Source organism: Malania oleifera, chromosome 10, assembly GCF_029873635.1.
Source record: "Malania oleifera isolate guangnan ecotype guangnan chromosome 10, ASM2987363v1, whole genome shotgun sequence".
Lineage (NCBI taxonomy): Eukaryota > Viridiplantae > Streptophyta > Magnoliopsida > Santalales > Ximeniaceae > Malania > Malania oleifera.
In genome coordinates, this window is record NC_080426.1 from 13,863,371 (window position 1) to 13,869,370 (window position 6,000).

Below are 6,000 nucleotides of genomic sequence, written 5' to 3' on the forward strand. Positions count from 1 at the left end.
CTAGAAGATATAAATGAATGGGTTGATCCCGAATCAAATAAAACAAAAGCTCTACTCGAAAGCAATAACATGGTACCTGTCACCACGTTCCCAGTGTCCTCTGCATCTGTTGGAGTAAGGGAGTACACCATTTCCAGAGCCATGTTTGCCTGATAGTTTCCTCAAGGCATCTGATTACTTTCATGATTTTGGCTCTGTATAGGTATATCGCTCCTCGATGCCTTATAGTTTTGGGATATGTGGCCAGATTTGCGACAATTGTAGCAATTACACCAGAACGGCTGGCATTTACCATCATGCCATTTACGACACTTGGCACATGGTGCGGAGGATGGATCCCCCTGAGAATTTTGCTGTTCGATATTCTAACGATAACTTGAACGATAATTCTTCTTCTTCTTTCATTGTCCCTGTAACAACCTCCTTATAAAATTAAATTCTCTACTATTTTAAATTAAAACAATTTCCTACACAGCAGAAAGCAAATAACATGAAACACAACTTTATATATATATATATATATATATATACACACACACAATACCAGAGTGTCTAAATATTCCACAAATATTACATATTTCACTATACTCTCAAGAACTACCCTTACTAATACTAGGGCTAACAAAATTGTACCCCAAAACACTCACCCTCAAAAAGGACAAACTAACAGCTCCTCTATCTGTGAGCCTGCTCCGCTCGCCTAACTGGCTCGCTTGAAAAATAATTCAACATTAGAATTAGTCAAAGCTCATTAAGACGAAACATACTATCACTAGTGTGTGGCTACTGAGATGTGGATTTGTAAAAATTAATCCGAGTTAAGAGTAGTACAAATAACTAAAACTGAAAATGCTGATACTACATAACATATTATAAAACCTTTAACTACATAATTTAACATGTCAAACTGTATGAAATTACTTTTCATAATAATACTACTATTTCAAAAAATATGATAATACCATAATATTTGAGAATATTTCCCTAGATGGCTGTATGTCATGATTTAACCCCTCATGACAGGATTGTGTGGCCCGAAGGCTGGATCTATCTTGGTTGGCCTACCAGGGTAAACCACTTTACTCCTCGGTCAAATCGGCCCTCCTCAACCCATATTTTATGGGGAGCCTATCCACAACTAGGCACGATCGACCTCATACCACTTACTATCTGAGTTAAGTGGTTGCACTCTGAACTGGATATCTGTATATCTGTAGCTACAGTACCGTGCTCTACTGTCTGATCCATCAGGGTCTGATACTATATAATACGTTTCTATATACAACTAACTATTTTACCATGATTCTGTAATAACTGTATAAACCATGCTACTGTAATAATTTTGACTATATCAATTGTATTTTTCTGATATAACTATAATCTATCTGTTATGGTGCTGTAAAATTGTAAAATCATGATATTCTGAAAGATACTGTAAACGCATTTCACTTTCTGTATATTCTGTAAAAATATTCCTGAAAATATTGTATAAACATGTTTCTATATTGTATTCATACTCTCATGCCACATAATAATTTAAAACACTTTAACCTCAATAATAAATTGCATAAATTTCTATATGAATAATAATTTGGTAAAAACATAAACTTCATACTGATATCATACTAGGTTTTCCTAGCATAGCATGTTTCCTTTACCAAACTATCGAAAAAATCCTATCGTATACTGATCCTACACCTGTAGGGCTTCCTATTCCATACCCTGAAAACCACATTTTCTAGAACAAAATATCAATATTTCTTGGTCTACATTATTTCCTACAACTGTCATAAGGTCAAAAACTGAATAAAATGCCTTGCCCTGATTTTGGGGAGAAATTCGACTCAATCCCACCAACGATCTGCTCTAACAGACTTGAAGAGAACTCCGCCATGAGCATCGTGGTGGCCTCAGATCGTCGATTCGACTACTGACGGGGCCAAAATCGAAGAAAGTTGGAAGGAGAACCATAGAAGAGAGAAAGAAGGAAATGCGGCGCTGAATTTCTCTGTTTAACCGAGGTTTTGCACTATTTATACTGCGGGATTTGTTGACGAGCCACGTTACTTCGTCGACGAGTCTTGTAGAAAGTTCGTCGATGAACCTACCCCCTCGTTGACAAATTTTAGACTTCCCAATAATCCTCTCTCGGTATCTTCTCATAGACGATACGGAACCTCATCGACGAGATCCTGAAGAACCCTCATCGATGAGATCGTGAAGAACCCTCGTCGATGAAACCCCTCCCTCTTTATTATTTAAATAACATTATTCTTCAGGTCGTTACAGTCCCTGTCGAGATTCAGTCTGAGAACCAGAAGATACTAGCCTCTTTCTTTGTTCCTGTACCACCTCATCCCTCTAGAGGTCAATCTTGACTATGGTGGCTTTATCCACCAAAACAGAAAACTCTCGAATTTGTAGCATACCCACAAGCTTGCGGATATCCTTCCTCAGACCCTTCTCGAACCTCCGAGCCTTCTCATACTCATTTGAGATCAAGTATGGTGCAAAATGAGATAGCTCGATATATCTGGTGGCATATCTCTGCACCGTCAAGGTTCCCTGTGTCAGAATCGAGAACTCATCAGCCTTCGCGTCACGAGTGAAAGCCGAGAAGTATCTCTCGAAAAATACCTCCTTGAAACGGCTTCAAGCCATATCAGATGGACTAGCTCTCTGCTTCTCAAGTAGACTCACAGCTATCCACCATATTTTCGCTTCTCTTACCAACTGAAAGGTAGAATAGAGAACCTTCTTGTAATGACCTACTCATTTTTCACATATTTATTTTTTATTTTTTATATCAGTCAACATCAAACCAAATCCACACATCACACATACCAGCTCAGCAGGTCATAATCCACCTGGACTCGTGGGTACCAGGGATATAATAAAACATACAGCAGAAGCCTACGCAGCAGAAAATATAAAATCATATACGTTTCATCATAATGTGCATAACACATACCAGAGTTACTACTATCACTATCTCACAGTATATACATCTCAAAAATAAATCTAGGGACAGTTCCCACAAAAATCCTAATTGTCCCTACCAAAAACTTACCCTTCCAAAGAGGGCAAACACTGCTCTAGATCAGCGGGGCTTTTCCCACTCTCCTATCAGGGGCTCCTGAAAAATGTATAAGATTTAGGGGTGAAACTCCTCTCAGTAAGGGAAATAAACTAATACTAGTGTGTGGCAACATGAGTAATTTGTGTTCAACATATATCATATATATATAACACATTTAGTACTGTTTCATCAAATCTGGGAAAGCATATATATATATATGTAAATCAGCATGGCAGAACATACTGCATTTTCATAACATAATATCTCATCTCATATCGTAATAATAATATCATAAAACAATCTTGGTAGGTTAGCTGGCTGTTGTCATGTATTACCTCTACATGATTGGCTTGTGTGACCCGAAGGCGGGACCTGACAATGGTTGGCCGACCACTGTCAAGTCGATAGTCTAGTCTGTAGGTCCGATGGGTCTACCCAGATTGGTCCGTACACCAGGGGCGATAACAGCACACTCCTCAAACATAACCACATCGACCATCCAATCTCACACCACTCCATACAACAGCATTAACACAGATATCATGATCACGAGGATCATGGACACATAGCAACGGTACCATGCAAGTGCTAGCCTAAACCAAGCCAACTAGGTTCTGATATCATATACATATAATGAAATCATTATACATAAATACGTCATTTCATTTATTTTCACATCAATCGTATCATTTCACATATATACATGTATCATAAAAATCATCGGCCCGTACGCCGGTATTTCACATTTTAACATAGCACGGCCCGTACGCCGGCAAATCACATAGCATAGCCCGTACATTGGCAAACCACATGGCACGGCCCGTACGCCGGCAAATCACATAGCACGGCCCGTACGCCGGCAAACATATCCACACATATATATATGTACAAAAACATCTCGGCCCGTACGCCGGTTTTCCCTCATAAAAATCCACATCATCCACATTCCCAGAAAACAGCATTACATAATATTTTTACTCATGCCACATAGTAGATTTTCCACATACTCAATATACGATCATTTTCATAGTATTTTGCAAATATAAAACATACGTATATAAACATATATATTTTCCATAAATCAAATGATAACTATATATATTTATAAGCATTTTCCAAAACAGTACTAGTTTAGTTTATCCCCTTACCTAAATCCTGGAAAGCTCCTAATAAAACTACCCCGCACCCGCAGGGTTCCTAACTCAACACTTTGAAAATGAAAAATCCCAGAATTAAAGTTTAGTATTTCGAAGCATACAATATTTTCCTCAGCTACCAAAAACTCAAATATTGGGTAGAAAGTTTTCACCCAAAAGTATTCAAGTTTAACACCTGAGGGGTTTCCTGACCAATACTCTGAAACTAAAAACCCCCAATATTAAACTTCAGTATTTTCATGCGCACAACATTTCTTATAACTAGTGTAAGACCAAATATGGCTTAAAAAGTCTTACCTCAACTCTGGGATGATTTCCAACTAGCTTTCTCCCACGATCCGCTCCAGCAGATTTGGAGAGAACTCCACCAGGAGCGTTGTGGTGACTACGGATCGTTGATCTGACGATTGGTGGGGCCGAAAACATAGAGAGAAGGGAGAGAGAGTCGTAGAGAGAGAGAGAGAGAGAGAGAGAGAGAGAGAGAGAGAGGAGAGAGAGAGGTTTTGAAAAAAAATGATATTTCTCCCAGATTTTTCCTTCTTATAAAATAGGATTTCGTCGATGAGCCCGACCTTCATCGACGAGTCCTTCACAAATTTCGTCAACGAGACCCTGTGCTCGTCGACGAAATTCAGGCTGCCTCAGAACCTCTCTTGGTATTTTCTCGTCGATGAAGCCTTGTGTTCATCGACGAAATCTTCAAAGCCTTCATCGATGAATCCCCTGTATTCGTCGACGAAGCCCTGCTGACCCCCTTTCTTTCATTATTTAATTACCATTTTATTCGGGTCATTACACTTTTGCTGATCAGTGCAGTGCAGAACTTCTAATATCTTCTTGGTCTTCTGCACCTAGTTTTCTACAACTATCGGATCGGGTCCTCCCGTAAACATCGGAGGGTGCATGTGGGTAAACCTCTCTATGGTACAACCCGTGGTAGTAGGAGTGTAACGTCCCTCAACTTCTTAACATAAAAAAAATATCACATAATAAATAAAATGGTCAACCCGAACCCATGGGTAGCGGGGACACCTGTCAAACACAGCGGAAAACCTAGCAACAGTAAACATAAAATCTCAAACATCCAATCATAAAACATAATACCAGAGCTTTCTATAACATTATGATACTGTACTACTATACATCCTCATATACATCAAAATATCTCTAGGGTCAAACACAAAATAATTCTAACCCTAGTATAAAATCTTACCCTCCTCACGGGGTAATCTCACTAATCTTAACGGCGGCCTTGACCCGCCGGTCTCTCAGGGACTCCTGAAAAATGTAATAATATTGGGGGTGAGACACTTCTCAGTAAGGGAAAATAAACTAAATACAGCTGTGTGGCAACATAAATATTTAATGCATTTATACGTATATAGTACATTTCATAATTCCATAAACATCATCATATCGTACTGGGTAAACATATATTTTCACATCTGTTAATAATTCATATCATACATAAAATCATTTGTTATAACTGTAGTACTAAAAATAAACACAGGATGAATAGCTAGCTAGTGTCATGTATTACCCCCCATGACGGGTTGTGCAGCCCGAAGGCGGGACCCGACAATAGCTGGCCGACCACTGCCGAATCAAATATGTCTGTAAGTACGATGAGCCCGCCACACCTTGGTCCGGACTGCCAGGTGGACGTCCACATTCTACTGAAAGCCACATCGACTATCCATCTCCCATCCCCTCGTGGGACGGTAGCACTAATAAGGCCTCGTGCCAAAATGAACCCATAGCTAC